Source organism: Crocuta crocuta, unplaced genomic scaffold, assembly GCF_008692635.1.
Source record: "Crocuta crocuta isolate KB4526 unplaced genomic scaffold, BGI_CrCroc_1.0 scaffold139, whole genome shotgun sequence".
Classification (NCBI taxonomy): domain Eukaryota; kingdom Metazoa; phylum Chordata; class Mammalia; order Carnivora; family Hyaenidae; genus Crocuta; species Crocuta crocuta.
Window position 1 is genome coordinate 466,230 of NW_027533258.1, and position 26,193 is coordinate 492,422.

Consider the following 26,193-nt stretch of genomic DNA (forward strand, 5'->3'; position numbering starts at 1 on the left):
CCTTGGCTGTGAGCAGAGAAATCTTTTGTTAACCAAAAAGTGCAGCCTTGCAAATAGCTCCCAGCCCACTGACCCAGGTTTTTGGATCAGGAGACAAACAGAGAAGGCAGCCTAATGTACTTCTTTCCTCACTGCAGCTCAGGAAGGAGAGGTGAGTCCATGATCTCTTAATCTTTCATAGTTTTTGGATCGGTCGGTGCCGGAGTGGGTGGGGAATGGAGCTACGAGACTCAAAAATGGGGGATCTTTTATATCTTAAGTTCGGGAGCAAGAAGCATCTCTCCGCCTCTCCCTCCCAGCCCTCTCTTGTACATGTGATGTTGGGCAGAGATATTTACAGACTTCTCCACTCTCATCCTGACTCTAGAAGAGATGTAGTTCATAGACATCAGTTCCAGCCTGCCCATTTTATAGATGGGAAAGCGGAGGCATTGAAATCTCTAGGCCCCAGGCTAGTCTGTGAGTTGTCCTCAGAGGCCAGCAAAATATTCAGCATATAATATACATCTCACAAATATTTGTTGAGCAAATAAATGAATGGATGAAAAGGTTGGAAATTAAAAACAAAGCCCTCAAGATTTTGGTTCCTTTGGGTTCTGCTGGGCGGTGACCAATTCAAGGAAGGAAAATCAGTGAACCGGTCCTTCGTGAGAAGACGAGGCCGGGCCCCGCGGTGAGGCAGCGGTGACTCAGCGAGCATCTGCGTCCACAGTCCACCGATTCACAGACGTCCGGGGGTGAGGCTAGAAGTACAAAGCCAGGAACGGAACCGCACAAAGCCCCATGCTATCTAGCCCCAGTGCCTCTCTGCTCTGCTTTCCCTTCTCTCTCCCCTGCTCGCTCCAGGAGACCAGCCGGACGCATTCCCACCTCAGGGCCTCTGCCCCTGCTATTCTCCCTGCTGGAATGCTCAGCCATGGCCAGAGTTCTCAGCCCAGTCACTTGCCACCACTTTTTTCTGGTTTATTTCCTTCTAGCTCTCACATCTGCTTAGAACGAGCTAGCGTGCTCATGTGCTTCCCGGGAGGTCGTCTGCTCCCCCACTAGAGCATAAGCTTCAGCCGACCTCACAGCAGGCAGCGACTTCATCTTGACATCACCATGTCCCTGGTACGTGCAGCTGTGCTTGGCACGCGAAAGGCCCCCCGCAGACAGTTGCTGCATGAATGAGAGGGAGGAGGGGCCTCGCTGCTGATTTCTGTGCTGAGGACTCTGGCAATCCCTTATTGTAAACAGTAGGCGATCAGCTAGAAAAGGGGCTTGGGCCCCACAGTGAAGGCAATGGTGTGTGTATGTTGGGGGGAGGCATTAGGAGAATAGTAAGTGATTACAGTTAGTTGAACTACTACTACTAACGGCCAGGCACAAGCTTTATTTTATTTAAATTGCTTAATCCTCAAAATAAGGCAGATGCCGCCAAGACCCCCATTTTACAGATACGTGAGTTGAGGCTTAGAGAGCCTGAGCATTTTTCCCATAGTCAAGAACGTGGTAGAGCTGAGATTTTCTCCCACGGTCTCTGACCCCGGGGCCCATGATCCTCCCAGCAGGTGCTGGGACAGCAGGAGTTGTTACAGATGTTCATCAGCTCCAGATATGAGCCTGAGCTCCTGCCTGACCCGGAGGTCCTTCTGCCAGTGACTCCTGACCCTCTCGGAGAGAACAAGTGGGACCAAAAGCAGAGTTGTTCACTCACTCAGTCCACAAGCATTAATTGAGCACCTACTGTGTGCAAGGGTGCTGGCGCCACGGCAGTGTAAAAGTCAAAATTCCTGCAGGGAAGCTCACAGTGCCTGCACGGTGAACTCGGCATATGAGTGTAATAGAGGAAGAGGCCTGCAGGGGTGGATGTGAGAAGTAGAAAAGAAATGTTTACTGAACAAAGGAATGATTGAAGTAATATGTTGGGCTCCCTCAGTACCTGACACAGAGAAAGTCCTCCAGATATATCGGAACTGAACTGAATTGAATTGAATTGAATTGAATTGAATTGAATCAGATCAATCCTCAGGAAAAACAAAAAAACCAAACACCGTTTCTGGTGCAGCCTGTCTCACAGGAAAATTCCCTCCAGGAAGAAAAAGGGTGAGTGTTAATCTCCCAGTGGCTAGCAAACCAAAACAATAAATGCAGATGGAACAAGGCAGATTAGCAAGCATCAGGTTGCAGAAGCAGAATTTAAAAGTTTGGAGTGAAGGAGAAAAAAAATACTTAAGACCTTTTTGTGTTGCAGGACTTGAATTTATCTCCTGCTACTATTAAAGGCTAATGTATTTTTCTCCTTTTTCCTGATTAAGTGGGAAATTGGCTCCGGTACAGGTGTTAAACCAGCTCTCAGGCCCCTCAACCACAAGGCAGGGCTGGCCTAGTTGTTTCAGCTCTAGATCCAAAGTGGCTAAGGACACAGGGGCCCCCGAGTACAAATGGTGACATCCTGCTTCCAGCTGCCTGCCCTGAACTATCGCCCAGACACTTCAGCTTGGATGTCTGTAACAACCATAAGAATACAGTTTTGAGGTGAGTACAAGTATGACCCCACTCTAGAGAGGAGGATAACGAGGCTCAGAGATAGCAAATCGCCTGCTCAACATAACATACCCCCAAACCGTTCTTGCCAATTTCAGTAAATGACATCACTGTTTACTGAATTACTCAAACCAGAAATCTGGGGATGAACCTTGATTCTTTCCTTTCTTTGCTCCCATGTCTTTTCCACACCAGGTTGTCTATTCTGTTTCCAAAATGCAGACCCTCCTCCCCATGGCTGTTCCCCTCCCATCCTCACTGCCGTCACTCTCAGACCCGTGTCACCTTCCGCTCAGCCGATGGACCTGCTACCACCCATTCTCCTCCAGCCGTTGCAAATGAACTTTTCAAAATGTAAAGTAGATATTATATCAGGCCCTCCTTAAAAAGTCTCTAATTTTTTTTTCCTTCTCTGCCTACTTCTGAGATTTTTCTTCTTGTTTTAGATTCCCAGTGATATTATTGGGCTGTACTTAGGTGTGGTTTTCTTTGTATTTATCCTCCTAAGAGTTCATCATCCTTCTCAGATCCATGGCTGGGTGTCTTTTCATTTATTTGAAAATTTTCTTAGTCATTATCTCTTAAACTACATCCACTGTCCAGTACTTTCTCTCTCCTCTTCTTCTGGGACTCCAATTATGCATATGTTAGGTCTTGTATGCCATGTCCCACATTTCATATTTCTCTTTTTCTCTTCAGTCTGGATATATTCCTGTGACCTACCTTCCAGTTCCTTACACTTCCCCTCAGTTGTATCTAATCAGGTATTAAATTTATTTTTTGAGTTCTTAATTTCACTTACCCAATTTTTGAGGTTCACAATTTCCACTTGATTCCCTTTTCTTCCTCTTTCCTTCCATTCATTTCCTTCCTTCCTTCCATTCCTCCCTCCCTCCATTATTCCTTCCCTTTCTTCTGTCTCTCCCTTTCTTCTTTTATTCCTTTCCTTTCCTTTCTTTGGTTGATTTTTTTCTAGTCTTTAAAAAAATAATAGATTTTATGTTTTAAAGCAAGTGTAGGTTCACAACAAAATTGAGCAGACCGTACAGAAAGTTCACATATGCCCCTACGCCACTTCTCACACACACATAGCCTCCTCACCATCACCATCACACATCAAAGTGGGACATTTGTTACCATTGTGAATTTACATTGAAACATCATCATCAATCAAAGCCCATAGTTTACATTAGGGATCACTCTTGGTGATGTATATTCTATGGGATTTAAAAACTGTATAATGGCATGTATACACAATAGTGTCATGCAGAATTGTTTCACTGCCCTGAAAGTCTTCTGTGCTCTGCCTATTCATGCCTCCCACCACCATAACTCCGGGCAACCACTAACCCTTGTACTATCTCCACGGCTTTGGCTTTCTCAGAATGTCATATAGCTGGACTACATATATCATGTAGTCCACAGCCTTTTCAGATTCGTTTCCTCCAGTTCTTAATATGCATTTAAGGTTCCTCCATATCTTTTCATGGCCTAATAACCCATTTCTTTTTAGTGTTGAATAGTATTCCATTGTCTGAATGTACTATGGTTTATTTATCCATTCACCTCTGAAGGTTGCTTCCAAGATTTGGCAATTATGAGTAAAGTTGCTATAAACATCTATGTGTAGGTTTTTAATGTTTGTATAAGTTTCCACTTCACTTGGGTAAATACCAAGGATTTCAATTTCTGGATCATGTGATGTTTCATTTTATGGTTCCCTTTTATAGAGTCCCATTCATTGCCCAAATCCTCATGTTGTCTTTTAATTCACTGAACATTAAAACATTTTTAAAAATATTTATTCATTTTTGAGAGGGGGGGTATAAGCAGAGGTGGGCCAGAGAGAGAACGAGGCATAGAATCAGAAGCAGGCTCCAGGCTCTGAGCTGTCAGCCCAACGCGGGGCTTGAACTCACGAAACCTGAGATCATGACCTGAGCTGAAGTCAGACAGTTAACCAACTGAGCCATCCAGGAGCCCCTTTACTGAGCATTTAATTGCAGTTATTTGAAAATCCATGATATAACTCCAATATCTACATCCTCTTGGATCTCTTTTTATTATGTTTCTCTCTGTGCGTGTTTTCCCCTGATTTGGGGTCAAGTCTTATACAAAAGTAGGCCTGGACATTGAGTATGAAAAATTATAGATAACTTGATGTCATTTTCCTTCTTACTTTTGTTTTGGGCAGGGAGCAAAGCTGGGATCACCTTAGCTGAAATTCAGTTCCTCTGAAGGCTTGTCTATGTCTTTTTCATCTTTATTCATCACACACAGCCCTTACGGATCCTGACCCCAAACTTTGGATGTTTATTAAACACTCCCTCCTTGGCAGGTTCTAAACTCTAAGGCCCAAGAGTCCGAAAAAAAAGCTCTGCTCAACTTCTAAGCCTCTCAGATGTTGCTTTCAAGTCAGTAATCCCCTTGAAGGGAGAAGTGGTATCAACGGTGTGCCCCGCCTCTCTAGGCATCCATGCTCTCCCAGATCTCGGTTCCATAATCCCCATAATTTCTCACCACCTTTATAGTTATGTGGTACCTTCAAATAGACATGCTTTCCTTTTTAATTTTGTCCAGCTTTCTAGTATTCTCAGCGAGAGAAATGGTCTGCAGTGATCTAGTTTATTACCAGTCTGAGGTACTAGTCTGAAATTACCAGTCTGAGGTAATCTAGTTTACCATTGCTGGAAGCTTCCCCATTGTGTTGAGAGAAACGTAAAAACTTCTTGTTCCACTCACCAGACAATACCAGGTTTTGACACTGCCTTGCCCTCCAGTTTCCTGTCATACCACTCTCTCCTTTGCTCATTATACTGTAATGAGATGTTAGGCTCCTTTCCTGTAACTCAACAGTGCCAAGCCCCTTTGTGCCCCAGGACCTTTGCACATGCTCTCCTCCATCTGGAATGATGTTTCCTTTTCCTTATCCTCCAGGTCTCTGTTTAAATGTCACTTCCTTTGAGGAGGCTTGCCTGGCCTTGCATTCTGACACATTCGAACTGTACATTCACATTTCTCTCCACCTGGCCTCTCATATATTCCCTGTTCTTCCCTCCACACTCCTTATCATAATCTCAAATTATATATTGATTTGTTTTTACTCATTTATTATCCATCTTCTCACTAGCTGGAAGCTCTGTGAGGGCCAGGGCTGTCTAAGTTTGTGCTCCCCACGAGCAGGCCCTGAGAGGCAGATTAAGTGCAAGCTGTTTGTTCGGGAAGAGCACAGAAGGGGAAGGGAAGGACACAAGGGAGGAAAAGCAGCCAGGAGAGTATGTTACTTGCCAGCTGCTGTGGTGGGCACCTGGGGCCCGATCCCACAGGGCAAGTCTGGGAAACGGTGTAAAACTTACGCCTGGGGAATGGGGGGCAGGGTATTGATACACCAACTCCTACCAGTATTGTCGGTTGAGGGCTGTCCCTGGGGCATATTAATTCCCTGGCACTTCCGCCTTGCGGGACAGCAAGCACAGCGGCCCCCTGGCATTAGAGCTCTGGATCCCGGCAGCCGGGAGCTGGGGCGCAGCGAAGCAGTGAGGCCTGAGGGGACTCGCCAGTGCCCTGACAGGGTCACGTTGGTTTGGGAGACCATTTTATTCCCAGACCTTCACACGGAGCCTGGCACATGGTAGGGAGTCAACAAACATTTGTTTAAGAAGTGAACTTTTGGAACTCTGTGCCAGGATTAGGACTTGGCTCTTTGAACGGGCTCACTTTGTTATTAAAGACAACTACAGAGAGTCTGCTGTTGGCCAGGCCCCGAGGAGAGTGGGAAGGGGCTTTCCAGAACACGAATGTGATCAGAGGAGGGCCCCCTGCGACCTGGAGCCTGTTCGTCGTGAGGAGTAAGACTGCGCCTCCTCTGAAGAGAAGGTTCCGGGACAGTGCTCCCACACCCTGGGCGCCACCGTGGCGGTCATCCTGTGTAGACTCCGTGGGCTGGGAAGGACCTGGGGAGAGAGTGCTCAGTGCAACTTTGAGGAGAACTCCTCCAGTCAACACCATCCACGGCTGCCTCAGCTGAGGAGTGAGCTCCCCGTCACTGCCACTTTACAGGAAATCATGGTCTCTGTGCTCCGAGCGTCCACTGCCTGATTGAGAGGACATCGCTCTGCACAGAGTTGTATAAAGGTCGAAGCACAACAACTCGAGAACAAACTCAAGAACTCACACTGGGGTGTCAAGGCAGGAGGGGCAATTCCTTTAGATATTTCTGCATAGTCTCACACAGCGCTGTGTTTCCAAGGGCTCTGCTTTGCCCAGTGTTTGGGACCTTGTTGTGTGAGGCCTTTGATGGGTTGCAGGGCACCTGAGACCTGGATTGAGATCCTGAGAAGCCCAGGAAGAAACCAAAAGGAAGGTGGGGCTGTTTCTAAGAACCATGCCTCAAACTCTGACATCCCTGCCTCACCATCTCCCCACTGTGACGGTTAATTTTATGTGTCCACTTAGCTGAGCCACAGTACCTAGATAATTGGTTAAATACTAACCTAGATGTCACCGTGAAGGTATTTCTGGATGAGATCAACAGCAAAATCCGTGGACTTTGAGTAAAGCAGATGACCCACCACAATGTGGGTGGGCCTCGTCCAATCAGTTGAAGGCCACAAGTACAAAAGACTGAGTTTCCCTGAGGAAGAAGGAATTCTGCCTCCAGACGGCCTTTGGGCTTGAAACAGCAACGTCTAGAGCTCTGCCGAGGTCTGCAGCCTGCCAGCCTGTCCTGCAGATCTTAGACTTGCTGGCCCCATAATTGCAAGAGCTGGTTCCTTACAACACACCTCTCTCTTTGTGTACGTGCCTCCCACCCATTCTCGTCCTCTGGGGGACTCTGACTAACACACTTGGCCAGCGCTCAGCGTGTAATAACAGTGACAGTGCGTGAATCCACATCGGTGCCAGGCTTCTCCTCTGGCCTCCAGCCTCGGGTCCCCGTCAGCTCCCGGGCCTCCTCCTCACTTCTGAACCGGCCTCCCAGACTTACTGCAGACCTGCCTCTGTGGCCCAGCCCGCCTCACCATACCCTGCCCCGGTAATGGTTGCTCCCAACTCCTGGCTGCCCAGGCCCCACACGTCGGAATCGACCTTGACTTCTTCCTCTTTCTCCCTCTCACCCCCTCCAACCAATCCAGTGGCAAACCAGGTGGGACCGTCACTACGGGAGCTTCCTGAGTACCACAGCATGCCCGTTGCTGAGCGGGACACTGGCCCAGGTGCTCTGGAGCCTGTGAGACGCCATCATCCATCTGCAGATGGATCAAGGAGGCCCCGGCAGGGCAGCCCCACGGCTAGCCACTGGCAGAGCCGAAACGGAAGCCCGGTCAGTCTGTCACCCTGTACCAGGGTGGCTCTGGGTTGGCTCAGGGTTGGCTCTGCCTTCAGAGTACAACCACTGTCATCTGACGCCGTCTTCCCAGCTGCATGCCTGCCCCAAGCCAGTCAGCTCCCCGGGATCGGGTCAGCCGACCCCTACCCGCGTCCTGGCCTCCCCACCCCCATCCCTAGCTGCTTCCAGCCTGGGAGTCGGGAGGGGGGCCTCCTGGGAACCTGGTCAGGTCATGTCCCTCTGCGATTGGAACCCCAGGCGAGGGAGGCACGGGCAGCTCTGGGCCCAGGCTCGCAGCCCGGTGAGCCTCTGAGGCCTGATGGCCCAAACAAATTGCTCCTGTCCTAGACTGCTTGTAACTTAAAATTCTGGAAATTCATAAGGTATGATATGTACATTGTAAGTGCGCAGCTCGAAAGACTTTTGCAGACAGCAGCCCCCCCAGCCAGGAATGGAAGGTGCCCAGCCCTTCTCAGGTTCTGGCTCCCCGAGGGGAACCACTGTGCTGACAGAGGCCCGTCCGGTGCTGGGCTGTTCTGGTGCTGCAACAGTAAGTGCCTCCATTTTGGAATTATTTTATTTTATTTTATTTTATTTTATATTTTAATGTTTTATTTATTTCTGAGAGAGAGAGAGAGAGACAGCGTGAGCAGGGGAGGGTCAGAGAGAGAGGAAGACAGAGAATCCGAAACAGGCTCCAGGCTCTGAGCTGGCAGTCAGCACAGAGCCTGATGCGGGGCTCAAACCCACGAACCATGAGATCATGGCCTGAGCAGAAGTCGGACGCTTAACCGACTGAGCCACCCAGGCGCCCCATTTTGGAATGATTTCAGCTTTGCGGGAAAATTAAAAACCTACCACGGAGGTCTCGTCTGCCCTCCGTCCAGCCCTCCCTAACACTGACATTCCACCCACCCGTGACCATTTGGCAGAACTCAGACCTCAACGCTGGTGCATAGCTGAATGACAAGTTAGCTGTTGACTCGTGCTTTTCACAGGACGAGGGTGACACTACAAACTGCCGCTCTGTCCGATTTCACCTGTTTATCCCGACTCTCCTGTATCTGCTCCAGGGTCCCATCCAGCCCCCCTCACAACGTGCGCCGTCTCCTCAGTCTCCTCCAACCTGTGACAGTTTCTCGGTCTTTCCCTGTCTTTCATGACCTGCACAGCTTTGCGGGGCCCCACGGGTGGCCCCGACAGGAAGGGTTTCGGAGCCTGGCCAGGCCCACACTGACAGAAGGCACGGCGGCACGGCCCCACACCTGGCCCCGTCACACCAGCCCCACGGGGGGCCTCCCAGCACCTGTGGGGGACCTGGGCCTGTGTTTCCTGCCCCCCAGTCCCTGGGGACCCCACCTGGTCCCGATCACAGTCGAGGAACCCAGAGAGCTGCTGTTTGCGGGGCACACCTATCGGTAGTGACTGCGTCGGAAACTACAGCTGGGAAGTTCAAGACCAATCTAATGATTTATTTTATTTGGTTTAATTCTTTTCTTAAATTTCAGTTTGTCATTCCAGTTAGTTAACATACAGTGTTATGTTAGTCCCGGGGTATGATGTAGTGACTCAACGGTTCCGCACATCACTCTGTGCTCCTCACAACAGGTTCCCTCCTCACTCTCACGGCCTATTTATTTATTTATTTTTTAAATGTTTTATTTATTTCTAGGAGAGAGAGANCTCTCTGCTTTTTTTTTTTTCCTCTTTGCTTGTGTGTTTTGTGTCTTAAATTCCACATAGAAGTGAAATCGTATAGTGTTTGTCTTTCTCTGAGTTATTTCACTTAGCGTCATACTCTCTAGCTCCGTCCATGACTTGTTAAGATAACTAACATATTGTTATGAGAAAGTCACTATGCGATGGAAGGAAATTAGCGAGAAGAGCGGCGCTTGAACATTTTCGTGAACCTCCTTCAGGTCTGGCTTAAGACAAAGCACCGAGACCCTGGCCCCTGCGCCCGCAGCCAGCCTGTGGTGCTGTGCTGCTTTGGTGCAAGTGTCGAAGAAACCCGCCTCAAACGGCACTGTGACTGGCAAGGGGGGACCCGGCACGTCCCCTGGCAAGGCCTTGGGGTCCCTCCAGGGTCCCCAGAGCGCACTGTGAACTTGCTCGGGGGCCAGGAGTGGGCAGCTGCGGTGGGGAGAGCCTGGGGCCTGGTTTGTCCACAGCCCTCCTGGACAGACTAGAGCCCCCCAGAGTGGTTGTGCCTGATCTTGAACTTCAGGGAACCGTGTAGCCCTATTCCTCTAGCTCTCGTCACTGGACATGATGTGTGAGATGCACTCGTGTCGCGCGTGGCCGTGATTCATGCACCGTCGTTGCTGTATGGTGTTGCTTCCCTCACTGTCACCACAGTTATTTCATCCCGTCTGCTGTGGCCGGGCCTGGGGGAAGTTTGCAGTTTGGAGGTGCTGCCTGCAGCACAGCTGTCTTTTTGACCTGTGTCCTGGTAGAAGCGGTGACGCGTGTGTGCTGGGCACGTCCCCAGGGCTGAGATTGCTGGCTCGTGGGTCTGTGTGTGTAGCCTTAGCGAATTCTGCCAAGTCACGTGGCTACTTTCCAGCGTGGTGGCCTCTGACGTCCCACCGGCTGTGCGGGAGGGTTCCAGCAGCAGCTGGGGCTGTGTCAGACAGGCTTGGGTCAGGCGCACTCCACCTCCCTGCAGCTGTGACACCTTGGGCAAACCACATACCTTCTCCGAGCCTCAGTTTTCTCATCTGTGAGATGGAGTGACGGTGGCCGCACCTCGCAGGATCGTTGTGAGGACTGGGTGAGAAGAAGCAGGTTAAGCTCTTCACCCAGCGTTACCATGAGTGACACAATTCTACCTTCCTCAGAATTAAGGGAGAAGATGGCATCATGGCCCCCTGGGGTGGCCTGGAGAGGGACCCGAGGTGTCAGTTCTTACCTATCCCTGGAGGATAAGCCCTGGATATTTTTTTCCAGAAACAACCCGCCTCTGGGATCAGGATGGCTGTAAACTCCATGGAGCTCAAGCTCCTCCCCACCACGAGGACTTCCCAGAGGTAGGGGACGGGGTGGGTGTGCGAGCCTCACACCCAGCCTCCATCTTCCCAGCCTCCCCTAACCTGGACACCACACCTGTGTCACAACCACCACCCACACACCTGTGTCACAGCCACCTGGCCCACCCAGACAGCACCTCTCCGCCTGAACACACCTTTCAGCACCTTCATCCAACACTAACACCTCACACATGACGCCCCCAACCCCAGCTCAGAGTCCTTGCATGTGCTGTTCCTTCCGCTGGAATTACTCTTTGTTCCCATCCTTTACCTCGCATCCTCCACCTGCTTTCTCTGCCTCTGTACCTCAGTTCTAAAGTCCCCCCGCGTGAAGGCCTCTCCTGGCCACCATCAGTAGGTTGCACCCTGCCCACACACCCCTACCTTCAGCTCTGGTTGTCTTCGTCACGGCTTACAAGGGCTTCACGCGTCAGCCACCGATGCCCGGTCGTCTGTCTCCTTGGGGGGGATGCAGTGCGAGTGCAGAGATGTGGACCGGGTCACCACCATGCCCCGGGTGGAGGAGACAGGAGCTTACGAAACAGCCGGCCGGTGGCTGCCTGTACTCACAAACAGGACAGCTGGGAGACGAGAAGAGAAGTGACCGAGGTCACAGTGAGTGACACAGTGAGTTACAAGGGCTGGTTCCTTACAACACACCTCTCTCTTTGTGTACGTGCCTCCCACCCATTCTCGTCCTCTGGGGGACTCTGACTAACACACTTGGCCAGCGCTCAGCGTGTAATAACAGTGACAGTGCGTGAATCCACATCGGTGCCAGGCTTCTCCTCTGGCCTCCAGCCTCGGGTCCCCGTCAGCTCCCGGGCCTCCTCCTCACTTCTGAACCGGCCTCCCAGACTTACTGCAGACCTGCCTCTGTGGCCCAGCCCGCCTCACCATACCCTGCCCCGGTAATGGTTGCTCCCAACTCCTGGCTGCCCAGGCCCCACACGTCGGAATCGACCTTGACTTCTTCCTCTTTCTCCCTCTCACCCCCTCCAACCAATCCAGTGGCAAACCAGGTGGGACCGTCACTACGGGAGCTTCCTGAGTACCACAGCATGCCCGTTGCTGAGCGGGACACTGGCCCAGGTGCTCTGGAGCCTGTGAGACGCCATCATCCATCTGCAGATGGATCAAGGAGGCCCCGGCAGGGCAGCCCCACGGCTAGCCACTGGCAGAGCCGAAACGGAAGCCCGGTCAGTCTGTCACCCTGTACCGCACGGGGCCGTGGGCTTGGAGTCTTCCCTCCACACCTGTTCCCATCCGACCCACCAGCACGTGTGCAGGCGTCACCTTCAAAACGATCCTCAGATTCACCTCCTCCCTGATTCCTACCTACTTTGGGCCACATTAGTCACTTCCCTGCATTGGCCCGGTGGCCTCCACACTGACCTCCCTCCCTCTGCCATGGCCTCCCCCAGGGTGATCCACACACATCGGGGTGACCTGTGAAGCCCAAGAGGAGCTTAGTGCTCTTCTCTCAGAGCCCTCTGCTGGCTCCCAGCTTTCTCTTGAGGGACGGCCTGAATCTCCACAACAGCCTCAGGTCATGGAGCCTGGGCCTTCTCCCGCTCTGAGCTGTCTGCTGCTCTCCCCCGCCACACCACCTCACACAGGGGACTTCTCTGGGCCTGCAGCATGTCAGTCACGGGCCTGCCTCAGGGCCTTTGCACTTGTTGTTCCCTATGCCTGGAACACTCTTTGCCTGGATAGCTGCTTGGGTAAGACATCACTGCCTACAAATCTTGCTCAAATGTTGCCTTGTCAATGAGGACTGCCCTGACCATGTCTGGAATGGTATCCAGTACATAGTACAGGGAAGAAGAGAGGGACACAGGGAGGAAGGGAAGCAGAGAAGAAAGGGAGGGAGAAGGAATGAAGGAAGGAATACCAGACAGCCATTTTTATTCCAGTGAAATCAGGTTCCAGTGAACACCAAAGAGCAACCTAGATGGTGCAAAAGAAAAGATTATAAAAGGCCAACATGAATCATGAAGGTGGGTAGGAGGGGGAGGGACGCAGGTCTGGAGACCCCAGGCGTGTATAGGATCCTCTCTGCCCTACAACTGTGCTCCCCCACCCCCATCTCACAGCCTTCCCCAGCCACCCTGGGCTCTGGGGGTGGCCAGGGGAGTCAGGGGAGGGCGGAAGATGTTCTGTGGCCCTCAAAACTCATGTCTGCTCCACATAGGCAACCTTGCCATCCCCTGAGGAAGCAGCCCAGGCGCTTGGTGCTAGTCCTGTTTATGTCCCAAGCTCAGTGTGTGACCTCGGACCTGGCACTCGATGTCCTGAGCCTCAGTTTCCCCTTCTGTCCAAACCAGGGAGAGTGGATGCCATCCTTTGACAGGCAGCCCGCTCTGGTCTGAGCGTCTATAAATAGCACGTGCACAGGGCTGCTCTGCCCGGGCACCTGCCGCCCCAGAGCCATCCTGACCTTAGGCTCGGTTTTACTCGAGACTATAACCGCCACACCTGGGCCCACTGCACCGCAGACCAAGGGCAAGGTCACCTGGCACCCCTCCTTCCTCCACTCTTTCCTCTCGGGAGGGACTGGGGTTTCACACAGAGCAGCCGAGGCCCGTAAATAGCAGCTGGCCACTCCCAGGCCAGCCCGCCCAGGCCCCAGAAAGGAAGTGAGAGAAAGGCGGGCACTTTGGTTCTTTCTGCAGAGAAGAACTGTTTCTGCAGTGACCTGCTGGGCGCTCCCCAGGGCCCTGAGCCAACCTGGCCCCCCGCACGCCACCCGCCACCCACCGGTTCTTGGCAAGGTGGGGCTCTGGCTGCGCTGTCGCTGTCCCTGATGGATGAGGGAACAAGTAGAAAGTCACAGGTCACGAGCGAAGGGGCTGAGGCTGGGCCCAGGACCCTTGCCCCATGTCATTCTATGAATTGCAATTTGTTCAGTCGGGATGTGCAGACTAACCTGTAGAGGACATCGTCCTGTAAAGACAGCCCGTGGCAGTCTTCTGGGCCACTCCAGGAGGAGGTGACTTGGGGTAAATTCCTTTGTGAGGTGCATACTCTTACAGCTCTGGATAGTCACCCCCTGCGTCCTTATAGAAATGCAGATTCTGAGGATAACCTGACCCAGCCAGCCCCCTCACAGGGGACCTCGGAGGAGCTTCTGCACATGTGTGCGAGGATAAAGACATTCGCTGCAGCACTTTTGGAAACGGGGACAGATGCAAGGACGCTCGGTGTGTTGTTTTCCTCAGTCCTGGCCACACCTTTCCGAAGAGCCGCTTTATTCAGCTCCTTCTCGTGTTGAGTGGTCGGTCTGTCTCCCGCCCAGACCCTGCCTGATATGTCAGCAGGGAAAGGGATGACTCAAATGTGATGTGGGCTTATAGTGGAGCACCGTGCGACGGGAGAGAGAAGGGACCAGGTCTACGCGTGCCTCCACCATGGGCCTCTAGAGAACACAGTGATGAGTGGAGAAAGGCGGATTATGCTGTGGCTCCATTGGTGTGGGTTTTTTTCATGATTATCTATTTTTGAGAGAGAGCAAGCAAAACTGGGGGAGAGGCAGAGAGAGAGAGAGAGAGAGAGAGAGAGAGAGAGAGAGAATCTGAAGCAGGCTCCAGGATCTGAGCTGTCAGCACTGAGGCAGCGCAGGGCTCAAACTCACGAACTGTGAGATCATGACCTGAGCCGAAGTTAGAGGCTCAACAGGCTGAGCCACCCAGGCGTCTCACCATTGGTGTGCATTGTAAACACAGACGCAGACCTAACTCACGTCCACTTACACATGGGTGTAAGATATCAAAAATGGCTTGGAAACACACAAACCAAACTCACAAACTCCTGGGAGGGGACGGGACTGGTGGACCCGATCAAAGGGGATTGAGACCATCTGTGCGGTGCTTCCTGGCTTAAGAAAGGGAAACACGGAGCAAACTCGACCAGTCGTAAACAAGGTCCATGTGGGTATTGTTAAATTATTTCCTGTGCTGTTCTGACTATTTAAATCTTATATGCACGTGGTCAACTGCTGCATTTCTGCACGTAGTTTGCTGAGCTCTCCTACATCGCAAGTTGTGGGAATACAGCACGGATAAACAAAACGAGGTACCCCTGCGTCCCTGGAGACTATGGGAGACACACACATACACACAGGAGTAAGATAGATAAGTAAAATGTATAGCCTCATCAGGGCCACGAGGGATAATGAAGCATGGAAAGAAGACAGGAGTTCCGGGCGTGGGGACCGAAATGCTGAGCAAGGTAGTAGAGTATGGCTGCCCGGGTAAAGAGTGTGCCACTAACTCAGTGACTTAAAACAATGTGCACTTATTCCCTCATTCGTTTATTCGCCCACTTATAATTTTGAAGTTCAAAAGTCCAAAACCAGTCTCACTAGGCTACCGTCAGGCGAGGGCAGGCTGGCTCCTTCTGGAGCCTCCAGGGAATAATCCGCGTGGGGCCGCTCTCAGCTTCCAGAGTTGTGCTCCCAGCGTCCTTGGCTCGTGGCCCCTTCCTCCATCTTCTTTCTTTATTTTTTAACGTTTATTTATTTTTGAGAGAGAGACAGAGTGGGAGCAGGGGAGGGGCACAGAGAGAGGGAGACATAGAATGCAAAGCAGGCTCCAGGCTCTGAGCTGTCAGCACAGAGCCTGAAGTGGGGCTCGAACCCACAAACCGCAAGATGGTGAGCTGGACAGAAGTCGGATGCTTATCCCGGGCCCTCCCTTTCCTCCACCCTCCATCTTCAAAGCCATACCTGCTTCTTCTTGTCACACCTCCCTCTGCTTCCCTCTCATGGGGCCCTTGAGGCTACACTGAGGCCCCGCCCCAGATAATCCAGGATCCTGTCCTCATCTCAACATCAGCCACGTCTTCCAAGTCCCTTTGTCACGTGAGGGAACATTCGCAGGGCCCAGGAATTAGGACCTGGGCGTCTTTTAGTGTCCCATAGGTACAAAGTGATATTTAAATAAAGACCTGGGGGCTCCTGGGTGGCTCAGTTGGTTGAGGTTGGACATCAGCTCAGGTCCTGATCTCGCTGTTCGTGGGCTCCAGCCCTGCATCGGGCTCTCTGCTGTCAGCCCGGAGCCCGCTTTGGATCCTCTGTCCCCCCCTCCCCAGTCCTCCACCACTTGTGCTCTCTCTCACTCTCTAAAAAACAAACATTTTAAAAAATGTAAAGAACATTTAAAATAAATAAATAAATAAATACCTGAAGGAGGAGGAAAAGGGAGCCGTGTGGTTCTCTATGGAAGAGTATTCCAGGCAAAGGGCACAAGACTAGCAAGTCTGAGGAACAGCAGCGAAGCCAGTGTGGCTGGAGCACAGGGAATGAGAGGAGGGGCGGGGGAGGAGAGGCAGGTGAGGGAACCGCGTGGAGGGTCTGGTCATTGTGCAGAAGTCGTTTTTTTCTGGAGTGAGAGGGGAGCCGTGGGAAGGATTGAGCGGTCTGGCTCTTCCATCTCTAACACCCTGGCCCCAGAGGACACATCCTTTCCAGGACACACTTGTTCCTTTTCCTTGCTGAGTAATAGTCCTCTGCATGGACATGTCCATTCACCTGTTGGTGGACACCTCGGTTGTTCCCAGTTTTTGCCAATTCACCAACAGAGCTGGTATACACCATAAACATTCCTGTACACATTTGTATGGACGGATTTCATTTCCCTTGGGTAAGCATCTAGGAATTGCTGAATCTATATTATAGGCATATGTTTAAAATATCAAAAACCTACCAAATTAATATCAAAAATGGTCCTACAGTCTACATTCTGATCAGCGGGGAATGAGAGTTTCAGTAGCTTGCATCCTCATCAATACTGGGTGTTGGCCAGTCTTTCTAATGTTAGCCATTCTAATAGGTGTTCACAGTATCTCATTATGGTTTTCTGTAATTTTTATTTCTCTAATGACTAATGATGTTGACTATCTTCTCATGTGCTTATTGGCCATCCCTATACCTTGGAAGTGTCTGTTCACATCTTTTGCCCATTGTTTTAGTCAGTTTTTTTTTTTTTTTTTTTTTTTTGAGAGAGAGAGAGAAAGTGCCTGTGCATGAGCAGGGGAGAAGCAGGCTGGGGGAGAGTGAGAGAGAGAGAGATCTCAAGAGAAGCACAAGCAGGCTACCTGCCCATCTCAGAGCCTAACACAGGGCTCGATCCCACAACCCTGGGATCATGACCTGAGCTGAAATCAAGAGTCATACGCTTAACTGACTGATTAACTGAGGTGCCTTTTGCCCATTTTTAAAAACTGAGTTGTTTTTTTTCTTGTTGGGCTTTGGAGAGTTCTTCATATATTCTGATACTAGTCCTTTATCACATAAATGACTTGTACATATTTTCTCCCAGTCTGTGTCTTGTGTTTTCATTCTCTTAGCAGCATCTATGGAAGAGCAGAAGAGTTAAATTTGAATGAAATCAACTCATCCATTTTTTTCTTTTATGGATTATGCTTTTGGTATCATATCTAAGAAATCTTCGCCTAACCAAGGTTTTCTTATACATTTTCTTTTAGAAGTTGTATACTTTTGGTTTTACACTTAGCTTATGATCTATTTTGGGTTAATTTTTATATATGGTATATTAATATTAACTATTCTATTGATCTCTGTTCCATTGTCAACCTCTACACCAACACCACATAGCTATATGTGGTATTGCTATACTCTATAACTTTAATATACTATGCTATACTATACTATATATACTACTACTGTACTATATAGCTTTAACACTAGCTTTAAAATAGCCAGTACCATCTCCCCAACTTCATTTCAAAGTTGTTTTAGATATCCTATGTTCCTTGCGTTTCTATACATATCATATATCCCTTCAGAGTTCTCCAGAGAATATATATATACACATATATGTCTGTACTTGCTGCCTATATGTATATATAGCTCATATATATAGCCCATATATATATACACATACATATGTATGTATATATATATATGTAATTGTTTCTGGCCGGAGCCAGCAGAGGCTATCTGCCTGACACCAGCTGCAGCAATTAAGTGGAGACTGAAATCCAAAATGAAAAGCAGAATGAATTGTAAATATTGTATGATATATAGAATTTGTAAACCTAGTATGATAGTACATATGGTATACATAAATATATTTTTTCATATATATATATATAAAATTCTGTTTCTCTGAAGTACCTTGACTAATACATCAAGTGCCTAGAACAATGCCTGGCACATAGTAGACAATAAATATTTGTTGAGTGAATTAATGAATCTGTTCATTGCCATGTCCCCAGTACTTGACACTTAGACACAATAAATGAAGAATCTGGCCTGTGTAGCTCACAGAACGTACTCTTCCTGTTTAAGGCTTAGAACCCACAGGCAACACTGTCTCTGTTGGGAGACACAGAAATGCTCGCTTGTTGGGGATCTAGAGTGTTAACAGTTTCATCCCCGAGATGGAGGGTGGTGACTTCGGAGGTCTTCGCCATCCCTCTTCCCGTCCAGGATGTATCTATACCAGTGGTTCTCAACCCAGGCATTTCTGCCTCCCAGGGAGCCAGGGACAATGTCTGGAGATGTTTTTGGCTGTCTCAATGACGGTGTGGGGGGCAGGGCACGGTATCCACGGCATCACACTAGTCGCCCATCGAAAATGCTCCATAGCCTCTCCCCTTCATGCACAGCTTCGCGCCAGCCCTCCTTCACCCTGCACAGCACAGCTCCTACATGGCGTGATTGTGAACCTCTAAAACCACAAGCAAATTGCATTTGTTTGGCAAGGAACACACTGGAGACCACAGCCATCCTAAGAACTTTGCATACAGAAGGGTTTTGTTTGTGAAAACTGAAATTACAGAATCAGAACCCAAAAAGGAGAGAGGGAGAGAACTTCACTATTTGGGTTCAAATTAGCAACCTGAATATTCTTGGCTCTTGGTAGAAAAGGTAGGTGCAAATGGCAGATGTGACCATCTGCTGTGGCCGTGGGGTTTCGTTTTGACCAGCCCCTTACCACTCCTCTTACAAGAGGCACAGATGTTTGGAAGACTAACCAGGCAGGCAAAGAACAAGGTTTATGTGCAAACAGAAAACTATTTTTTTTTTTTTTTTTAGTAGAATGGAAAGATCTGTTGCCTGCTAACTCAGAATGAGAGGGGGTGATGAGCTGACCTTGAGGGTTTCAGTGTGGCCCAGACCAAACAGCTGGGCGGGGCATGGGGAGGAGGTCAGCGGGGCAAGGTCCTACTTGCTTTATTTAGCACCCATGTGAGTTCTACTCAAGGCTGTGGAAGAAGGGGGCATCAGGTGAAATCCGTTTATGCAGGGTATGTAAGCAGCAAGGACTTGCACTCTCCAGCGTGGTAGCTGCTAGTCTCTGGTGGCAATTTAAATGTCAGTGTAAACCAAATTTTAGAAGTTCACTTTCTCAGTCCCACTAGGCACCTTTCAAGCCCTCCACAGCCATGGTGGCTAGTGGCTACCAAACTGGACAGCGCGGACATACACCATCTCCAAACATCACAGAAAGTTCTCTCAGGGGGCACTGCGACTCGTCTCACTGATGCGAGTCTGCCGTGGGCAGGGCAGGACTTCAGGGAACCTCTCTGCTCCCAGGCAGCCCCTGCTCCAGGGGTCGGGGGGAGGCCGTGCTTACGCCTCTCCAAACAGCTGTCTTCCCTCCTGGCTTATCGACACCCTTTCTCGAATCTCCTGCTCTTCTCAGCCCCCAGCCAAGCCAGAGCCGATCTTTCCTTCTTCCGAACTCCCATAATCCCTTACATGTACTTGTGAGTTTATTGTGAAATAAATGCACATGTATAACTCAGAACAAAAGTTAATGTCCCCATGTTGGCCTCGAGGCCCTACGTCATCTCAGAGCACATTTCCTACCTCCCCTCCTGCCTCTATCTGCAGCTCCAGCCCTGCCACCCCACCCCCTCACACACACACACACACACACACACACACACACACACACACACCAGCTATTTGCAGTTCCTTGAATGTATCAGGCAGATTGGCTTTGGGGCCTCTTCAGTTGCTATTTGCTCCGCTCAGAATCCTCTTCTGCCCACCCAACACCTACACTGTCATTACCTCACTTCTTTGGGGTCTCTGCTCAAATGTCATTTTATCAGAAAGATCCTCCCTGACACCATCCTATCCCATATAGCTCACACACACGTACGCACACGCACACGCACATGCGCACACCCACACACAAACGACAGCTTTCCCCACTTTCTAGACACCTTTCCGCAAGTTCTGAGGCATGGCGCCCCCCTGTGGGCAGCTTCCCCAGCACTGCTGAGGGTGGGTTTCCAGCAAGCCCAGCTGGCACCCCGTTCCTCCGCCAGACAGCCTACCGTGTCCACGCCCCATCCAGTGAGGCCTGGATCTTGGCCCTGGCTCTGGTGGAGAGGGTGTTGGGCTCTCACTTGGGTGCTCCAGCTCCGCCCTGGGGGTAGCGGCTGCTCCTCATTCTGCTATCCTAGGTTGTTTAGAAATATCTTCACTTCTCTTTAGTGAATCCCTTGTTACGCCACTCCTTTGTCAATAATCTTTGTAGTATTCATTCTGTATTCCAATGATGGTGTGGCTTCTGTCTCCTAATTGGACCCCGATACATGCACGGCGACGTTGTAACAGCTCTAACCTGCCCAGAGAGCCTAGTATGTACTGCATGTTTGATGAACGTTGGGTGCACAGATGTATGAACAGCAGTTCTCCCTTTTGGTTCACCCCGCATGCTGGTGACTGGTTTTTATCCCTCCATGAGGGTGGGGGACGATAAGATCTAAATCTTGGAAAAGAACAAACCTATATTGGGCACCTATGGTTTAAGGCATTTCCTAGGGGCTGTGGACAATACAAAGATATTTATTTACAAAGAGAATAGACAAGCTGTTTGCACTTACACAGGTTTAGGAAAATGCACTGCAATTTCTCTAAGTGCAACCTGTGTGGTGGGTCATATTCCACAGAGTGTTGGAGGAAGATGGCCCCATGGCAAAGGTCACTGACATCAGTCCACTGACTCAGAGACCTGAGCTGTCCTTGCCTCTCACCTGGCAGGGCAATTCGTCCCAGCTGAGGGCTTCCGAGGGGGCTGCCATCACCACTGTCCAGTTCCAGAACATTTTCATCACCTCAAAAGGAAATCCTACCCCATTAGCAGCCACTCCCCATCTCTTCCTCCCCTCAGGCCTGGCAGCCACTAATCTGTCTTCTGTCTCTATCACTTATTCTGGATATTTCATTAAAATGGAATCATACCATATATGATCTTTTGTGTCTGGCTTTTTTCCTTAACAGAATGTTTTATTAGATTTATCCATGGTGTAGCATGTATCAGCAGTTCATTCCCTCTTTTTTTTTTTTTTTTAATAGGCTCTGCACCCAGCACAAGAGCCCAACATGGTGTTTGAACTCATGATCCTGAGATCAAGACCTGAGCTGAGATCAAGGGTCAGTCACTGATGGAGCCACCCAGGCGCCCCCAGTTCATTCCTTTTTATGGCTGAATAATATTCCAGTGTATGGATAGACCACATTTTGTTACCCCTTCATCAGTTGACGGAATTTAGGTTGTTTCCACCTTTGGAGCATTGTGAATAATCCTGAAATTTTGTGTACAAGTATTTGTTATCAATTATTTGGGACATATACCTAAGAATGGGAGTGGGAGATCATACGGCAATTTTATGGTCACCTTTTAAGGAACCCTCAAGCTGTTTTCCACATCAGCTTAACCATTTGCATTTCTAAAAAAATTTTTTGAATGTTTTTTTATTTATTTCTAGGAGAGAGAGAGAGAGAGAGACAGCGTGAGCAGGGGAGGGTCAGAGAGAGAGGGAGTCACAGACTGAAACAGGCTCCAGGCTCTGAGCTGGCAGTCAGCACAGAGCCCGACGCAGGGCTCGAACCCACAAACCGCGAGGTCATGACCTGAGCGAAAGTCGGACGCTTAACCGACTAAGCCACCCAGGCGCCCCTGCATTTCTACAAGCAATGTAAGAGAGTCCAAATTTCTCCACATCCACACCAATGTTGCATTTTTTTTCCTTTTTTTGTCATCATTTCCCTCCTAGTGGTCTGAAGTGGTATCTCATTGTGGTTTCCATTTACATTTTCCTAATGACATTATACATCTTTTCTTGTGCTTGAGAACTGTCTATTCAAGTCCTTTGCCAATTTAAAAATTGGATTGTTTGCCTTTTTGTTGTTGAATTGTTAGAGTTCTTAATTTACTCTGGATACTAAACCTTTATTAGCTATATTCATTTAAATACTTTCTCCCATTCTGTGGGTAGCCTGCCTCTTGGTAGTGTTTTTTGCAGCACATTTTAAATTTTAATGAAGTGCAATTTAGCTATTTATTCTCTTGTTGCCTGTGCTTTAGGTGTCATATTCAAGAAATCTTTAGCAAATCCAATGTATGATCCTTTCCCCCTTGGTCTTCTTCAAAAGGCTTTGTAACTTTTATTCTTCCATTTAGGGCTTTGATCTGTTTTAAATTGGTTTTCATATATGGTGTGAGGTAAGGGTCCAACTTCATTCTTTTGTGTGGAAATTCAGTTGTCCCATCACCACCTGCTGAAGAGACTATTTTTTCCACATTGAATGGTTATGCCCACCCCCCACCCCATCAAAAATCAACCAACCATATATGTATGGATTTACTTGTGGAGACTCAATCTATTCCATTCATTTATATGTTAATCCATATGCCAGTACCATACTGTTTGGATTACTATAGCTCTGTAATTAAGTTGTAAAGCCAGGAGGTGTGATTCCTCCAACTTTGTTTTTCTTTCTTAAGATTGTTTTGGCTATTCAGGGTCTCTTGCAGTTCCATATGAGTTTTAGGATCAGCTTCTCCATTCTAAAAAAAAAAAGAGAGAGAGAGAAGAAGAAGATACTAGGATTTTGGTGGGGTTTGCATTGAATCTGTAGGTTGCTTTGGGTAGTATTGCATCTTAACAATGTTAAGTCTTTCAATCCATGAACATGGGATGTCTTTGCCGGTATTTAGACATTCTTTAATTTCTTTTAGCAATATTTTGTAACTTTCAGTATACAAATCTTTAACCTCTTTGCTTAAATTTATTCCTAAATATGTTATTCTTCTTGGATGTCATTATAAGTGGAATTATTTTCTTATTTTCCTTTTGGGATTGTTCATTGCTATTAGAGAAACACAACTAATTTTTGTGTGCTGATTCTCTATCTGGCAACTTTGCTGGATTCATTTATCAGCACTAACGGCTATTCAGTGGATTCTTGGAATTTTCATGTCATCTGTGAATATAGATAGTTTTAGTTCTTCCTTTCCAATTTGGATGACTTTTGTTGCTTTTTCTTGCCTAATTGCTCTGGCCAGAATTCCCGTACTCTGTTGAGTAGCAGTGGTGAAAGCAGGCATCCTTGTCTTGTTTCTGTCTCAGGGGGAAAGCTCTCATTTTTCACCACTCAGTATGATGTCAGCTGTGGGCTTTTCATAACATCGTTTATCACACTGCAGAAGTTTCCTTTATTCCCAGTTTGATGTTTTATCAAAAGTGGTGTTGGCTTTTGTCAAATGCATTTTCTGTATCAATTGAGATGATCATGGGACTTTTTTCCTTCATTCTATTAATGGGATGTATTGTACTGATTGATTGGGCAGTTCCGATCTTCCAAGATTAGTGGAAATATGAATTCTAATGGGACATAGTCTTACTTTTAAACATTTTATTTTTTAAGTTTTGCATGGGCCAAACCCAACTCATCTAAGAGCCAAATTGGCTCTCTCACCAACAGTTTGAAATCTCTGATAAAGAAACCTAAATATCATTCTTCCCTTTGACTTAGGAATTCCGCTTCCAGGGATCCATCTAGAAGACATAATACACTTATGTATCATTTTTAAAGCCCAAAGCTGGAAAATTCCCAAATATCCAGCAATAGAGCTCGGCTAAGGGCCATGTACACCCAGTGGGAAGAATGCTTTGTAGCCACTTACAATGGTTTTCATGAAAACTGTGGAATATCATCAACAGATACAGGTGATACAATATTAGTGATTATCATTCAATATAATCATAATTGTTGTCTACTACGAGATTATGCTTTTTCCCCCTTATGACAAGTTGCAGACAGGATCCCCAAGGCCTTCCTATTGTTTAGGTCAGGTGGGCTCAACAACAGATCAATTGCCCTGCCCCCCCACTCTAGTTTCCAAATTTGGCATAATATGGTAATGTAACTTTTTTTGGCACTCTCCACATTTTAAAAAATATTTTTAAACTTTTTTTTCATTTTTTTAATGTTTATTTTTGAGAGAGAGAGACACACACACAGAGTGCACGTGGGGGAGGAGCAGAGAGAGAGAGAGAGAGAGAGAGAGACAGCAGCAACTGAAGCAGGCCCCAGGCTCCGAGCTGTTAGCACAGAGCCTGATGTGGGGCCCCAACCTACGACCTGTGAGATCATGACTTGAGCTGAAGTCAGACACTTAACCGACTGAGCCCTGGCACTCACCACATTTGATTCACATTTTATTTATTTGTTTACTTTATTTATTTATTTACTTAGTTTTAAATGTTTATTTATTTTGAGAAAGAGAGAGAGAGTGGGGGAGTGACAGAGAGAGAAGGAGAGAGAGAATCCCAAGCAGGCTTCTTGCTGTCAGTGCAGAGGGCTCCATCTCACAAATTGAGAGACCCCGATCTGAGCCAAAATCAAGTTGAATGCTTAAGCAACTGAGCCACCCTGGGGCCCCTTGATTCACATTTTCAACTGTTTATATCTCAAAGGCACATTTCCATATACCAATTTCTCTTTTGCTGCTTATGTGGGCCATGTCAGTTTGCCCTGTCTGTCGTATATAGGAACTACTTTGGGCAGAAATCCACTCCCCTACCCAAAGCATCCCTATTCATCATAAACACTTGAATCAAAACCATCTTGAAGATCGTGTTTGGCACTGCTGGCTGGCAGGGACTGCACCTCTTCAAGAATGAAGCACCATGAACAGACAGTATTCGCTGCTGCTGCTTTAAACCACGCCAGCTACAGCCCTTTCGCTGAGCAACCTGGATACACCCAGACCTTTCTGAGATTGGTTTTATGAAGCTGATGCCGCACCATGGAAATCGGAGAGTTCTTTCCATGGGCTCATCTTGTAAAAGCTGAGTTCCACTTCAAGTACTCCGAGTCTAGCCATCAATGAAGGTGACGCCATGAGAGGAAAACAAGAATCCTGCTGCAGTTTGAGCACTGACCTGGGGACGGTCCCACTTATACACCTAAGACCAGGACAAGAGAGGGGTTGGAGACACAGACTGGGCTCCCAGAGCAGCCAATGCCCCCTGGGTGCTGAGAGGCAGATATAGGGGAGAGAACGCTACACAATGGACGTGTCCAGTGCAATGTGATGCAGAACTTGCCCCCGAGGCCCCACGTGCCTCGCTGGGGCTCAGGACAGGAGGTGGTCCCCATGGGCAGGGAAGGGCTGCCTGGAGGAGGCAACATTTGAATCGGGTCTCTGTGGTGAGCTCAATAGTGTGCCCCTGAAATTCATGTCTGCTTGGTACCTACGAATATGACCATATTTGGAAAAAGAATCTTTGTAGACTTTATCAATTTAAGGAAAGGCCATACTGGATTAGGAGGGCCCCAATCTAATGACCCGTGTCCTTACAGGACGAGGGAAATTTGGATGAGGACACACAGGGAAGGAGGCCACCTGAAGACAGGCAGAGATTGAAGGGGCCTGTGTTTGCAGCGGAGGAATGGCAGGAAATGCCAGCCCCCGCTGGAAGCTGTAAGGACCTTACAGCTTGAGGAGGGCATGTGGCCTGGCTGACACCTTGATTTCTGATTCTGGCCTCCAGAACTGAGAGAATGAAATTCTGTTGCCCCCATTTGGGGTACTTTGTGACAGCAGCCCCAGCAAGCCATTGCGGCCTTGAGGAAAACCTTGTCAGGAAAGCGCCTCAGTCCCTTCCTTGTAAGTGGGTCCCTCCCCAAAGGGCCACAGGCTTTCCCGCTTGTCACCAGCAGGTGGCACCCCTGGTTTACACGCCAGCACTCGTCCACCCCCACCCTGGTTCAAGCTGAGAGGAGCACAGGGTGGCCTGACCTGGCTTGCTGCCTCCAGGCTGGCTGGCGTTGAGGGGTGAGCGACAATGGGCCCAACTGCTTTGCTTCCCGATGAGGCCTCAGACAGGGGCTGAGCTGCCTCCCTCTGCGGGGCACTAATCCGCCAGGGAGGGACGAGATGGGATGAGTTCCAAGAGTGTGGGCTTCAGAGAGTCCCTGTTGTTCCATGTAAGGGTGGAATGGAGGTGGCGGGGGACGACACTTCCCAGGGATAC

The 26,193-nt window shown here is 48.9% G+C and overlaps 1 long non-coding RNA gene across 1 annotated transcript; it reads left to right on the forward strand.

Annotated features, from left to right (window-relative positions):
- Window positions 1-88: 88 nt before the first annotated feature.
- LOC144217266 (uncharacterized) lies at window positions 89-21,448 on the forward strand. Its single transcript, XR_013330864.1, has 3 exons — window positions 89-151; window positions 10,805-10,884; window positions 21,224-21,448. It is a non-coding gene; the product is annotated as an uncharacterized LOC144217266 (long non-coding RNA).
- Window positions 21,449-26,193: the final 4,745 nt, after the last annotated feature.